Raw genomic sequence first — 16,322 nt, 5'->3', positions numbered from 1 at the left:
TAGGATTCCCCTGAGGGAGAACCCTATGACAACACTGCTGGAATAGTAGCCCGGTATAGTCTCATGCATTAGGATAGTAATAGACAGCAGTGCTGGCATCAGATAGAACAGAGAAGATATCATTGTCAGCACTGAGCACAGGCTGCTCCTGGCCATGACTGTCCATTGCCTCCTCTTGTGCCAGTGCCACCATGTAACCCAGATACTGATCAAACTCAGCTTTGTCCACCTCAGATATGTCAGCCTGTTGGAGGTCCTCTGCACTCAATAACTGCTGGGGCTCTGGCAGAGCGGGGAGCCGCCCAGTCTGGGCCACAGGTTGATGCATGACCTTGCAGCGTTCATACCTCACTGCAACTAACTACACATATTACTAGCTGCGGCCATGATAACAAGTTCCAACAGTATACCTTATCTTACTCTTAACTACAAGTACGACGCTACTACTCTTGACTGTTGGAACGATACAATCTTTATTGTAACCGGTCACAGCAAACATTACACAACCAATATCAAGAAAATATAACATTCTTTTTAACACATATTCATAACATTTACAATATATGCATTAACCCCCTTGGCGGTATGAAAAATACCGCCAGGGGGCAGGGCAGCAGTTTTTTTTAATTTTTTTTTTCAATCATGTAGCGAGCCCAGGGCTCGCTACATGATAACCACTGCTCAGCGGCATCCCCCCGCCCGCTTCGATCAGGAAATCCCGTTCAAAGAACGGGATTTCCTGGAGGGCTTCCCCCGTCGCCATGCCGACGGGGCGGGATGACGTCACCGACGTCGGGACGTCATTGGGACTCTGGATCCAACCCTCGGCGCTGCCTGGCACTGATTGGCCAGGCAGCGCACGGGGTCTGGCGGGGATCGGGCGCGCGGCGGCGATCGGGGTGCTGGCGCAGCTAGCAAAGTGCTAGCTGCGTCCAGCAAAAAAAAAAAAAAATTTAAATTGGCCCAGCAGGGCCTGAGCGGCACCCTCCGGCGGCTTACCCCGTGTCACACACGGGGTTACCGCTAAGGAGGTTAATAATACAACATATCAAAACACAAACAAAATGCTTAAATCTTCATCCCTTTGCTAGGAAAAAAACGAGGGGCCCACCAAACACTCCTTTTGCATGAAGCCAACAACCCCCAGCCGCAAACCTTGGCTCGGGGGTTCTCTGAGCTAACATGCGTCACCATCACCACCAGCAACCAAAACCAGGCTTCTCCAAGCCAGCATAGCCCCTCGATCCGATCTCTATCCACCACCCCTAGCAAAGGGACCGCCCAGCTGTGACAACCTGTAACGACAACAACTACACAATTTAATTACCCCCACCTTAACTACCTTACCAGAAAAAAAACTATCTAACCCCCACAAGAACGCGTGTACCCACACCTGCAGTAGCCATGGATAGCGGCAGCTGCCTGACAAAATAACCCCCCCCCCCCCTCTCCAACAAAGGATAACTCCTAACAAAAGGGCGGGTGGGTTGGCCGTTCACTATCGCTGCTAATCTGAGGTAACTGGCGTTACCTCACCCCTCCCTCTCGCTATACCCTAACTCTCCACCCCCCAAATCCCCTCCTATTCAAATTGGCCAATCCCTGACAGCCTAACAACCAGCAGCGGTCATGGTGCTGCTGTTAAAGGAACAGCGCACCTCTTCCCAGCAATGGGCATGTACATTTGGTTGTAATGCATTTGTAGTGTCGTCTGACATCCCATCATGCTTTGCACTGCATTGTATAGTATTGGCATATTTGCTCAGTCTGTACCATCTGATGGAAAGCATATTTTGTTGAGCTCTGCACGTGAGAAGGGCAGGTTGTATCATAGCTGCAAGAAAGTAGCATCTGGCTGCGTGAAAGCATCATCTGGCATTCTTCCTGAGTAGTAAATGTATAAGCAGAGTTCTGTCCTGGCATGACCACAGAGGATGTCCCAGGAGTGGGCCGGCTGTAGTCATATGGGGCATTCCTTGCCTGAGGATCCAAGTAGTGTCCACCTCAGATATGTCAGCCTGTTGGAGGCCCTCTGCAGTCAATAACTGCTGCGGCTCTGGCAGAGCGGGGAGTTGCCCAGTCTGGGCCACAGGTTGATGCATTCCAGCATTGGGCATGTACATCTGGTTGTAATGCATTAGTAGTGGGGTCTGGCATCCCATCATGCTTTGCACAGAGTCATATTGGCCCATTTACTCTGTCTGTACCATATACCTGGAAATCACGTTGTTGTTTTAACTCTGTTGGTAGGAAGGATAGGTAGTGTTATAGCTGCAAGAAGGCAGCAACTGGCATGATGGCATCACCCAGCATTCTTCCTGAGTAGGAAATGTATGAGAGTTCTGTCCTGGCATTACCACAGAGGATGTCCCAGGAGTAGGCTGGCTGTAGTCATGTGGGACAACCATTGCTTGAGGATCCAAGTAGTGGCTGGACTGAGGCATCTGAGTGTGGTGCTGGTAGGGTGCCTCAGGATGGCGCACATTAAGGCTCTCCACACACATCCTCCCATGCATACTCAGGCCAGATAGACCAGCCTGCTCTGGCAGGTGCATCAAGCCTTTTTCACCTGGTTCCTCCTCCTGGGTGTATACCGGTACTTGTAGTCAGGATGGTCCTGCAGGTGCTTCTCTCTCAGCCTCTGTGCTTCCTTTGTGAAGGGTAACTTGTCAGTATTGGTCATGGACCTCCAAAACTTCCCTGCAAATCACAAGAGAAACAAAACCTTTAGTATCAAGTGTGGTAAATGACATCACAATAATGTGAAGTACTTTGCTGCACTCCAACGACTACAGTACTAGCTAACAAGCTCAGTCTAGTGTAATAAAGATAACTCTAAACAGCTTAAAGAGAACCCGAGGTGGGGATCTTAGGGTTAAATCTATACACAGAGGCTGGGTCTGGCTATAGTGCCCAGTCTCTGTTGCTAGTTGAATATTCCCTAAATCCCCCCTACGCTCTGCAGGAGCCCATAAATTACAGCCGCCGCTGTCTGGCTCTGTTTACCTTTCTAATGTCACTCACGCCGCTCCCCCGCCTCCTGCAGAGAGCTGGTCCCTGCCCGAGTCCCTTCTCTCTAATCAGCAGCGAGGGAAGGGACGTGGGCGGGGATCGGCGCTCTGCAGGAGGCGGGGGAGCGGCGTGAGTGGCACTAGAAAGGTAAACAGAGCCCGCTGCGACACGCTCAGTGTCGCCAGCGCGGCTGTAATTTATGGGCTCGTGCAGAGCGCAGGGGGGATTTAGGGAATATTCAACTAGCAACAGAGGCTGGGCACTATAGCCAGACCCAGCCTCTGTGTATAGATTTAACCCTAAGATCCCCACCTCGGGTTCTCTTTAAAGTGCATCCGAGATAAACTTTTACTCATTGCATAATTGTGTTCTTCACATATGGTTTATAGGGCATTCCTCAAGCCAAATACTTTTTTTTGTTTGTTTTAATACCCTGATTCCCTATAAACTAAACATGCCTTGCCCACAGCTCCTCCAGTGCCAAGGCACTCTGATACTTATGTAGCAATGGCTTATGGGAGCTCAGTCTGGGGGAGGGGGGAGGGAGGAGGAGGAAGAGGTTACTAGCCAGAGATTTTAGTGGCAGAGGAGGAGGAGGGAGGAGAAGAGGGGAGTGAAGTTTTCATAAGCTGAGAGGTGGAGATACAGAGCAGCTTGCCTGTGTAATGATCACAAGCAAAACATGGCTGCTGTAATTGTATCACAGGAAGAAGTAATCATATACTGTCGAAGCTGTTTGCAGCTAGATTTGCTGTGTAAACTATCTATCTAAACTTTAGATATATCAACAAGTTACTTGTTCTAGTTGGTTTTTCATCTCAAATCCGCTTTAAAGCAGTTCCCCAACCCTTTTATCAAGGCCCACCAAAAGTACCTAAAAAATTGATTATGTAAGGAGCGCAGGTAATACTGTTTAAAAGTTAAAGGGACTCCGAGCTCACGAAAAAAAGAAAAGTTGTACTCACCAGGGGCTTTCTCCAGCCCAGTGCTGGTCGGGAGGTCCCACGCCGGCGTCCTGGCTCCTCTCCTTCTCCCCGCTCCGGTATAGCTGACAGGCCGCAGCCCGGGCGACACTCGGTGGAGTGTCGGGCTGCAGCTTCCGCGTATGACGCGGATTACGTCACACGCCGGCCGCCTCGCGTCATCACGGCGGCCGGCGTGAAAGTACTGCGCATGCGCGCTTTAATCGCGCATGCGCAGTACTTTCACGCCGGCCGCCGTGATGACGCGAGGCGGCCGGCGTGTGACGTAATCCGCGTCATACGCGGAAGCTGCAGCCCGACACTCCACCGAGTGTCGCCCGGGCTGCGGCCTGTCAGCTATACCGGAGCGGGGAGAAGGAGAGGAGCCAGGACGCCGGCGTGGGACCTCCCGACCAGCACTGGGCTGGAGAAAGCCCCTGGTGAGTACAACTTTTCTTTTTTTCGTGAGCTCGGAGTCCCTTTAAGTACCTTTATTAGTAAATGTTTTCAAACAAGAATATATCCTCAGACTAATTCCCCATGCATTACCCACTTACACACACATGCATACATGGGAGTTGTGTGGTGCCTGATAAAAATGGGTTTCTAAAAACGTTTCATATAAAAAATAGCAATCTCTGCTCATAACATCCAGTTCCTGAATGGGTTATGTCCAAATGTCCAAGGACAAAACAATCACTGGTACCCCTTTGGGCTATTAACAATCAGGGTGCATACACAAATAGAGGAAGACTTGGATATTTCAACCAACATCTGACTATAAATCACCTGTATCAGTGCTGGTTCAATGTCTCCCTCACTGCGGTGTCCACATGCGTCCTTGCTGTGCAAAGATCAATCACCTGATGTACTCTGATGCTGTAGCTTGTGTGAGCAAAGAACGGCGCGTCTGCCGTGTTTGTTTACAGGTCTCACGGGCAGCGTGTTCACTCGTGCTCTCCGCCGTAAGGATTCCTCTACCGTAACGACACTCCGGAAAGCGCACGGCAATTCCCGCGAGAACTCAGTCCCCACCAGTGTTGTGATCCGCAAGGATGCGGAAGTCCGACTCTTGTGCATTCCACTCCAGTGCCCCTACACTTCCTGGTCAGTCGGCAACTTGGTTTGCTCCACGAGGACCCGCAATTAGAGTCATAGATGGGTACACTCTCCTCTTTAGGTACTTTAACAGTCTCTGGGGCGCCCCTCCAGACTTTAGATTGACATGTTTCGACGATTACGATCGTCTTCATCAGAATCTGTACCTAAGTGGTATGTGTTCACCTCCATCTTTAAATAGTGTGTTAACTCCTCCTCTTCCCCAACAATCCCTTTCCTGATACACCTTCATTAACTCTTCGTTATTTGGACACATCTTGATTTTCTTATAGTCCATCCTTTACCATGTAGATTACAAAAATGGATATAATATCCCATGGATTTGACCACATTCATAAAGGAAAAAACATTTATATATAAAGGCTCATAAGAAATATAAAAAACTACCTATTATGTAAGGAGAATAAAAGTAACTATAAAATATGCATAATGACAATAGTATTTTTCAAAAAGACAACCTGCCACTACTCCCCAAAAAAGAAGAAAGAGCACCGCACCCTTCCCCATACATTCCACTCAACAACATTAATTCCTGTCTTATAAAAATCCAAAAATTTCCATCTCCTCGTTTAATCCCCTCGGGGCCATGGTATCAAGGTTAAAAATCCACCTGCTCTCACTTCTTGACATCTTAGCTAGGTGGTTACCCCCCCCCCCCCCCCCCCCCCTTGGGTCTCGCTCAATCTTCTCTACTCCAAAGAACACTGTATCATACACGTTACAAGCATGGTATTTTTTATAGTGTTTAGACAGAGGATGTTCCTCCCAACCTTTGTGTATGTTAAAGTGTTCTCCTATTCTTTTGTGGAGCTCCCTTTTTGTACGGCCGGCCGATATATTTTTTCTGACATGGGCAAATCAAGCAGTAGATAACGCCCTTGCTGTCACAGGTAATCAGTCCATCTATATTATACCCCCCATATGGTCCTTCTACTGTTTTGACCTTTGAATAGCCCCTAGTGCTGCGGCAGTTTTTGCATCTGCCACATCTTGAGAAACCTCCATGTGGTATTTGATTCTTCTTACTCAGTTTTACCGCCGCAGTTGCTATTCTGAGGCCTACATTACCTGGTTTTCTGTAGATAAACTCAGGTTGTTCTGGTAATAACTCATTAAGTATCTTATCTTCCCTCAGGAGACCCCAGTGCTTATTGATAAGTTTCTTCACCAGAAAGCTTTGTGCACAGTATTTGAGGTTAATTTTCAAAGAATGGTCCCCATTTATAACCTTATTCTTTTTATTTAACAGATCCTCTTGCTTCAATTGATCCACATCAGATTTTGCCTTCTCAATTACACTATCCTCATAACCTTTTTCTCTAAACTTCTCACACAATTCATCTCTCTGCTCTATAATTAAAGCGGTTTAACACCCAGCATTACAACTTTGCTTTAAAAGATTGCTTACAGCTTACAAACTATTATGCCAGATTTTTTTTAAGCAGAAATTCACTGAATGGGTTAAACATGACATTTTAGTGTTGGATTTAACTGGGAATCCGCATCCGTTCTTATCTGTGGTTACAAAATAAAAACAAAAATAAAAATAACAAAAATTTGCTTTCCTAAAACAGAAAGAATTTGCGATAATTCAGGTTGGAGTGAGCTCGAGATGTCTCCCAGAGCACCACTGCTGAATATATGCAAATTAACCATTGTACCCTTAGAAGCTAAACACACCTCCAGAACCGCTGGAATGCAATGATGTGTCAGCTTGTTAAATTGTACAGAGCCATAATAATCCAACATGCATACAGACTGTTTCGGGTTGTTTGATCCTCATCAGTGCATGGCATGGATTAATTTGGCTCTATGGAGTAAAGGCTCATACACACATCAGACTATAGTCTTTGGAAAATGAAAGATCACAGACCAATCTTACCACCCTTCATGTAGTATGAGAGCCATACTCTACACAGTCTATTCTATGGAGCTGAACTCCACATCAGAAAAAAATCTTTGCAAGATGCTGCAGACACAGATGCTGTACAGACACAAAAGATCAGTATCTGCAAAAGATCTGTTCCTGCCAAAGATCCATTCCTGCAAATTGCAATGATAGTCTATGAGATCTGCAGATCATCATACACACATGATTTAACTGACATTCATCTGCAGATCAAGCAATCATCTGCAGATCTGAAAATCCATCCTGGTGGATCTGATCTGCAGATGAATGTCAGTTAAATCATGTGTGTATGATGATCTGCAGATCTCATAGACTATCATTGCAATTTGCAGGAATGGATCTTTGGCAGGAACAGATCTTTTGCAGTTACTGATCTTTTGTGTCTGTACAGCATCTGTGTCTGCAGCATCTTGCAAAGATTTTTTTCTGATGTGAAGTTCAGCTCCATAGAAAAGAGTGTGTAGGTATGGCTCTCATACTACATGAAGGGTGGTAAGATTGGTCTGTGATCTTTCATTTTCAAAAGACTATAGTCTGATGTGTGTATGTGGCCTAGGGCTTGTAAACCGAGAGGTACAGACTAACCAGCAAGCTCATGGTGACCCAGAACTCATTGGAGTGTGTAAGGGACTACAATGGTCCTAAAAGCCCCCTTACTAAGATGTTAAGAAAAACAAAAATTTGCTTTCCTAAAACAGAAAGAATTTGCGATAATTCAGGTTGGAGTGAGCTCGAGATGTCTCCCAGAGCACCACTGCTGAATATATGCAAATTAACCATTGTACCCTTAGAAGCTAAACACACCTCCAGAACCGCTGGAATGCAATGATGTGTCAGCTTGTTAAATTGTACAGAGCCATAATAATCCAACATGCATACAGACTGTTTCGGATTGTTTGATCCTCATCAGTGCATGGCATGGATTAATTTGGCTCTATGGAGTAGGGCTTGTAAACCGAGAGGTACAGACTAACCAGCAAGCTCATGGTGACCCAGAACTATTTCTGGGTCTCCATGAGCTTGCTGGTTAGTCTGTACCTCTCGGTTTACAAGCCCTACTCCATAGAGCCAAATTAATCCATGCCATGCACTGATGAGGATCAAACAACCCGAAACAGTCTGTATGCATGTTGGATTATTATGGCTCTGTACAATTTAACAAGCTGACACATCATTGCATTCCAGCGGTTCTGGAGGTGTGTTTAGCTTCTAAGGGTACAATGGTTAATTTGCATATATTCAGCAGTGGTGCTCTGGGAGACATCTCGAGCTCACTCCAACCTGAATTATCGTAAATTCTTTCTGTTTTAGGAAAGCAAATTTTTGTTTTTCTTAACATCTTAGTAAGGGGGCTTTTAGGACCATTGTAGTCCCTTACACACTCCAATGAGTTCTGGGTCACCATGAGCTTGCTGGTTAGTCTGTACCTCGTAGTTACAAAATGTATCTTTATTTGGAATACAAATAGACCTTTGAAAAGCATGCTGGGGAAGCCCTCTTTGTTCTCTCAGAGCAGTGTTTGTTTGTTACATTGTAGATAGATACATTCGTAACTAAACAAGCAAGCACCAGGAGCATTTCTAGCTAAATGCAGCACTAAAATGTCATGTTTAATCCATTCAGTGAATTTCTGCTAAAAAAAAAAATCTGGCATAATAGTTTATAAGCTGTAAGCAATCTTTTAAAGCAAAGTTGAAATGCTGGGTGTTAGACCACTTTAATATCATCAGTACAATTTCGTTTAAGTGTGATGACCAAAAAAAAGTACCTGTTTTGCAAAAAAACACACACATACACAGGTGAGGTAATTGGTGTCTCAGAAGCGCTGATTAACTACCTCTGTGGATTTCCACAAAACATGCACTGTTGGTGGGCCTTGAGGACAGGGTTGGGGAACACTGGCTTAAAGGACAACTGTAATGAGAGGGATGTGGAAGCTGCTGTATTTATTTACTTTTAAACAATACCAGTTTCCTGGCAGCCTTGCTGGTCTATTTGGCTGCAATAGTGTCTGAATCACACTAAAAACATGCAGATAATCTTGTCAGATCTGACAATGTCAAACACCTGATCTTCTGCATGCTTGTTCAGGGACTATGGCTAAAAGTATTAGAGGCAGAGGATCAGCAGGATAGGCAGGCAACTGGTTTTGTTCAAAAGGAAATAAATTATGGCAACCTTTGTATCCCTCTCGAGTCATTAGTTGTCCTTTAACTACTTAACGACCGCCCCACGCCAATGGGCATGGTCGCAACAGCAGCCCCAGGACAGCGTAACGCCAATTGGCATTGAGTCCTGGGGCTGCATTTTGCAGGAGATCGCGCGCAGGTTGCGCGCGCATCTCCTGCTCGAGCGGAGCTCTGCCCCCTCTTCAGTCTCCAAGCGGCAATCGCCATTCGGGAGACTGTTAGACGGCATGATCGCCGTCTATTTGCATGTACAGCGCTACGATCGACAGCAGCGCTGTACTGGGGACAGCCATGTGACATGGCTGTCCCCTCCTGAGACTGGGGAGTGATTGGCTGTCATAGGCTGAAGCCTATGACAGCTGATCACCCTGAATGGCTAGCGGGGGAGAGAGGGAGGAAGCAGGGGAATGTAAATTAAAAAAAACTAAATTTATTAAAAATAAAATATTTATTAAAAAAAAAAAAAAAACTGTGGAGCGATCAGACCCCACCAACAGGGAGCTCTGTTGGTGAGGAGAAAGGTGTGGGGTGGGGGGGGGGGGGGGGGGGGGGGGGGGAAATCACATGTGTGCTGTGTTGTGCGGCCCTGCAGCTTGGCCTTAAAGCTGCAGTGGTCAATTAACAATAAGGCCTGGTCTTTAGGGGGGTTTAACACTGCGGTCCTCAAGTGGTTAACCACAATAGAGGCCATGCAATTTTATATTACATCCAACTGAGTGTACTAGTTAATGAAGCTAATGAAGCATACCTGAAGGGGGAAGGAAATCTGTCAGACTCTATTAACAATGCAAATGGCCTGGATATCCTGTAATCATCTGTATCTAATAACTTTTAAGCCTCCTACACGGGTAGATGATGCAGCTCGATTGATAAGATCTGACAGGTCGGATCTTGCTACCGCCGATTCCCTGCTCGTTCCCCGCGAGGGGACAATGGAAGGGAATCGAGTGGAAGATAAGCGGTGCCGGCGGGGACGAGCAGGGAATCTAATCCGGCGAGCGAGCGGGTACGCGGAAGAGGCGATCCGGTGGCTAATCGAGCCGCCGGATCGGAGCCTCATCTACCAGTGTAGATGAGGCTTTAGCCACAGACCCTGCCGTGTGGCAGCAGAGTGGTGCAGCGGAAGTGTGCTGGGCCCATAACCCAGAGGTTGATGAATCGAAACCATCCTCTGCTAGGTGTACTTTATTTTTATTTTTTTTTACACCTTGCTTTATCACATGGGCCAATTGGCGGCCATAGCCTCTTAAGAGAAAGTGTCATTAGGGCCTTGCTGTAACAGATTGTAGTGTAACTATTTCAACTAATGTACCCTTCTTAAACTTAGATTGTATACAAATGTAAACAAACTGCAGAGTGGCGCAGCGGAAGTGTGCTGGGCCCATCACCCAGAGGTTGATGGATTGAACCATCCTCTGCTAGGCATGATTTAATTTTTGCACCTCGCTTTATCGCATGGGTAAAACTGTTTCCATAGCCCAGTAAGAGAAAGTGTAATAAGGGCCCTGCCATAACATAGATATTACGGTAGCTAAGACTACTCCTGGGCCTTTCTTGTAGTTGAAGAGATGAGTGAACTGTGATACCACACTTAAAAACAAAACAAAAAAACAGCAAACAGAGAAGCTTCCCCATATTGGAGCATTGGATTTGGTAAAGTCTTAAGCCAATGTGTTGTAAGACACAAGTAAGCTTTAGGTGAGCAGGAATGGTTGCATGGCCACCTAGCTTGTCATCCTTCCCAGGCCAGTTAGGCTGGCTTCAGCCTGTAGTGTTGGTGGTATAGTGGTGAGCATAGTGGCCCTCCAAGCAGTTGACCTGGGTTTGATTCCTGGCCAATGTATGTGAGCGTGCTTTTGACATCCTACAAATCCCTGAAAGACAAGATCCTCCTCCTCCGGAGAGGAGGGAGGAGGAAGCTGTTGTGGGGTGCTATTAAAGGAATAACAATCAGCCAGGAGCAAGCTAACAAGCCTACAAGAGCCTAACTAAACTTTACCTAGCAGAGTCTGTCAGCAGCTGTCCTTTCACTAATTACTGTAGGCAGACGAGTGAGTAAAACGGCCGGAGAACCTTGCCTTTTATAAAGCTGGCCATACACTGGCCCGATTTGCCGCCGTTTCGACAGCAGATTCGATCACTGGGATCGAATCTGCTGCCAATCGTTCGCGCTACACGCCGAATTTCGATCCATTTCATCCGATCCCGTCGATCGCTCCGTGCGGAAAATTAGTCGATCGCTCACGGGTAGGGAGCACGTCACTAGCGACGTTCGAGTACCCGACGACCGCCGCAATAGAGCCGCATACATTACCTGCTCCGCCGGTACGACTACCCCCGGTCACCGCTGCTCCGTGTCCGCGCTGGTCTCCGGGTCTTCTCCTCTTTCTGCCCGGCAGGAAGTTTAAACAGTAGAGGGCGCTCTACTGTTTAAACTTCCTGCCGGGCAGGAAGAAGTAAAGCATGCTGGACCTGGAGACCAGAGCGGAGAAGACAGCGGAGACCTGGGGACTGGAGTCGCGCCGGCGGAGCAGGTAATGTATGCGGGCGGGGGGAGCGGCGCCAGCACCACCACCACCTCAACAGATTGTGAACGGTTTCAGGCTGAAATCAGTTCACAATCTGTTTGCAGTAAAGGTAGCCATAAGATCCCTCTCTGATCAGATTCGATCAGAGAGGAATCTATCTGTTGGTCGAATCTGATGGCAAATCGACCAGTGTATGGCTACCCTAAGGGGGGCTCCAGGAGTGAGTGTAGTCTGATTGGCGACCATGTGCCTGCTGACTGATGTAGAGGGTCAAAGTTGACCCTAATGGAGCATTATGGGGGCGAACCAAACTTCCGCAAAAGTTAGCCTTCGCCAGTGAACGCGAACCACCCAAAGTTCGCCTGGAACCGTTCGCGGGCGAACCGTTTGGACCATCTCTAGCGTGGAACTGCACGGAGGGCGCGTATGGCATCCTCCGTGCCTTCAAAAATCATACAGGTACGGATCTTTTTTTAAATGTGGGCTCGTAAGTCCTTTAACACTAACCCCCCTGCTAGTGCCTAACGCTAGCCTCCCTCCTAATGCCTAACAATCCTCCTATGCCTAACACTAACCCCCCCCCCCCCCCTCCCTCCTAGTGCCAATTTCTAGGAAAAAAATCCTTTGATCAGATAATTCTGATCAGATTGGTTGTAAATAATCTCCGTTGATGAACACAATCAATTATGAATGATTATAAAAACATTAGTTTTGATTAAAATTTGGATTGTTTTCTTTTTTTTGTCAGTCGTGATAGGAAGCAAAGATTGGTTCATTGATGGTGTAATGAATGATGTATTACGATATTTCACTTCCAATTACAATTTTCTGATTGCTCAAACGATTTTTTGCTACAAATTGGATCGTTAGTGGCCACCTTGAAGGAAACGTAAAGCAAAATGGGGGGGGGGGGGGGGGGGTCGTCTGCACCTCCCAGCCTCCCCCTCCGGGATGGCGCTGTGGTTTCCAGGCAGTGAGAGAGCTTGGGGCCCCGCGGCACCCCGGTTGTATGGGGGCATTGGGAAGCCTCCCCGTGGCGCTCCTGGATAGTGCTTATGTAGCATGAACTAATTCCCACAGGGCAACCGCTTTGCGGTATTGGTTTTAACCCTGTAAACTTTGGCATGCGAAAGCAAATACTTATTTGCATGAGCAATGTCTCGTGAGTAGCCAATTAGGCCAAATTTGCAAAGCCAGATTTGTCAGGTGTTACTTGGTTTGATACACACAAATTCTCTATGAAGTGTGGTAAAGCAAAATGTGCTGCCCCATGATATACGTACCCGGGACTTCCTCCAGCCCCTTGCAACCGACATATCCCTCTCAGCATCTCCGCTAGCCGCCGCCAGCCCGGGGTCCCCGCCGGTGCAGAGGCTGACCTCGAGGCCGTCTTTACTGCGTCTGTGTGAAGCGCCGCTGTGAATCAAGTCCACGTTGTCTCAGTGTACTGCGCAGGCGCATTAGTTCTGCACCTGCGCAGTACACTGCGGACAACGTGAACTCTATTGACAGCAGCGCTCACGCAGGCACAGTAGAGGAGGTTGGCCAGTAGAGGAGGTTGGCCTCTGCACCAGCAGGGTGGCGACCCCGGGCTGGAGGCTGCAAGCGGAAATACTGAGAGTCATGTTGGCTGCAAGGGGCTGGAGGAAACCCTGCGTAAGTATATCATGGGGCAGCACATTTTGCTTTGTTTTCTTTAACACTAAACCTGTTCCTAATAACTACTCATGCAGTTTTTCCCCATAGGAAAGCATTGTGTGACTTGCATGCAATTCCAGAAGTGGGCGCAGTAGCAGAACTGTTGCACCTGCGCAGTACGCCGCGGACAACGTGATTGATACCGGCGCTTCACACAGGCGCAGTAAGGACAACCTCAAGGCCATCCTCTGCTCCATGCGGGGACCCCGGGCCGGCGGCTGTGAACGGGGCTGTCAGCATGAAACAGATAGCTGCAAGGGGCTGGAGAAAGCCCCACATAAGTAAATCGGCTTTCCTATTATTTGCCTGATGACTCCTTTAAAGTAACACAGCAACACAGCCAGGAAGCTTGCATTATTTAACAAGAAATACACTTTAAAAAGAAATACATTTCTTCTGGGGAGGAGGCTGGCATTTGGGGGTCCTCTTCTTAAAAGGAACTTGCAGGTGCCCGATGAACCCCCAGGGCGTTGGCCCCTCCTGGGGCGCAGAAGATGGGGAAGAGCCCCCTTGTCCATGGATTGGACAAGGGCTGTGGGGGAGAGGGGGGGGGGGGTGTTAGCTGCCCCTCTCCTCCAGAGGCCCCCTATACCATGGACCATGCGGGCTGTTATAGCTCATGGTGTGAAACCCTAAGCAGCCGGGGATGTGCATTCTGGCTATCCCAGCCTGCATGGGGGACAAGGGGTTATAGAGGCTTGGAAGGGGGAACCCCACATTCTTAATACATCTTAATACATTACTTGTCATTTTACTGCATTTAAACAGACTTTTTTCCTCTAAATTTAACACTAATTTTCTCAAAACTACAAGGTCTTTTTGAAAAATATACTTTCTGAGCAACGCTATCACCTGCTTTTATCCCTGCAGGATTTGCACATATATGTGGCTGTCGACTGGCTGAAATGAGCTCACACAAAGTTTGCCAAGAAAACATTGCACATGTTTTCCATGTTTGCTGGAACTAATAGCCTGCTCGTCTCACCTGCTGGAATGAACATCCTGCTCTTTATCTGCTGGAATTTAAGGCAGCCTTAGGGCTGGTTCAGACAGACGCTTGCGGAACATTTACCGCAAGCGTTCGGAACGTCGTGGTAAACGCTCCCATTCAAGTGAATGGAAGCGTTTACACCGAGCGTTTGCACGATCGCAGCGTTCGGGTCCCGATTTTCGCGAGTATTCGAGCTGCCCCTGGAAGCGATGTGTAGCTTCCAGGGGGCGGCCAACCACGACGGCTAATGTCCCCCTAGGGGAACAAAAAACGCGAGCGCATCGGAACATGAAGCGAAGGCTACTGAAAGCCTGACCGCGCAGCTGTTGCAACGCCCCCAAAGGCGACGCCACGCAGACGTCCGTCTGAACCAGCCCATACACTGGTCAATTGCCACCAGATTGACCAACAGATAGATCCCTCTCAGATCGAATCTGATCAGAGAGGGATCTATTGGCTGTCCATACACTGCACACAGATTTTACATCGATTTCACAACCTGTGGAACTGCTGCTACCTCACCGCTGCCTCCAGAGGCGTATCTGGGTAATATGGCGCCTATGGCAAACACTGAAAGTGCACCCTCCCCCCACTCCTTTTTCCCTTGAAGGGTGGCTAGGTTAGGGTGCAGAATGGGTGGCTAGATGAAGGGTGGCTGGGGCAGGGTGGCTGGGTCCAACTGCAGGCTGAGTCTGGGTGCAGGGTGAGTCTGCATGCAGGGTGGCTTGGGCAGGTTGAAGGGTGGCTGGGTGCAGGGTGAAGGGTGGCTGGGGTAAAGGGTGGCTGGGTGAAGGATAACTGAGTGCAGGATGGCTGGCTGCTGGGTACTGGGTGAAGGGTAACTGGGTGCAGGGTGGCTGGCTGCAGGGTGAAGGATGGCTGGGTACAGGTCAGGATGACTGGGCAGAGTGAATGGTCGCTGGGTGCAGGCTGCTTGCTGTACCTGTATCCCGGTGTGTGCCGCTCCCCCACTGCTGCCATAGCAGAGTTCCCGCCGGCGTCATGGTAACAGACCACCTAGTGAGATCTTTGGACAGAGAAGGTGCACACGCTACCCGCGTACTCCAAATGCAGGAAGTGATGTCACTTCCGCATTTGAAGTACAGCAGCCGGGTGGCTTGAGCGCCCTCTCTGTCCAAGGATCTCACTAGGTGGTTTGTTACCATGACACCAGCAGGGACGCCAGTGGAGACGCGACAGGGGGGGCGCTGACAGGAGAGGAAGCAGAGCGGTGGCTTAAGGGCAGCAGCGGCTAGGTTGGGGGGCGCAACCCAGGAGGGGAGGCAGACAGTGGGGGGCAGTGGCATGGGGGCAGACATGGCGCCCATGGTACATTAGCGCCCATCACACTAGCCATACCTGCACCCCTCTAGATCCGCGTCTGGCTGCCTCGCAACCCCCTGCCAGCAGCAATACATTACCTGTCCGCTGGCGCGGGTCCCAGCAGTCTTTCACTTCTTTGTGTCCTCCCTCTTCATTTCCTGTCCCATCCTGTGACAAGGAGGTTCAAACAGTAGAGCGCCCTCTACTGTTTGAACTTCACCTTCTCACAGGACGGGACAGGAAGTGAACACTGAGAAGATGCCGGAAGAAGTGAGAGACTGCAGCGAACCGGGACTCGTGCCGGCCGGACAGGTAATGTATTGCTGCCGCTATGCTGCGTCAGTCGTCACCGTATCGAACACCGCTAACCACCAGTGATCGAGCTAAATTTTCCACCTAGACAGATCAACTGAATCGCTCGATTTTGGGTGGAAATCGGTCAACATTTGTGTAACGATTTCACAGCAGATTTAATCAGTGATCAAATCTGCTGTATTTCGACATCGTTTGAATGTTTGGGTCCCTTAATAGCCTGCTTTTTCTATCTGCTAGAACTATTAACCTGCACTTGCATATATTCTCATTAGCTCC

General features: G+C 48.4%; 1 pseudogene; it reads right to left on the bottom strand.

The window, feature by feature from the left end:
* Positions 1–1,868: 1,868 nt before the first annotated feature.
* LOC137519419 (transcription factor Sox-17-alpha-like) overlaps positions 1,869–16,322 on the bottom strand; it is a 60,419-nt pseudogene continuing 45,965 nt past the window's right edge.

This window comes from Hyperolius riggenbachi, chromosome 5 (genome assembly GCF_040937935.1).
Source record: "Hyperolius riggenbachi isolate aHypRig1 chromosome 5, aHypRig1.pri, whole genome shotgun sequence".
Lineage (NCBI taxonomy): Eukaryota > Metazoa > Chordata > Amphibia > Anura > Hyperoliidae > Hyperolius > Hyperolius riggenbachi.
The sequence above is the reverse complement of the archived record's forward strand: the minus strand, read 5'-3'. Positions and strand labels throughout refer to the sequence as shown.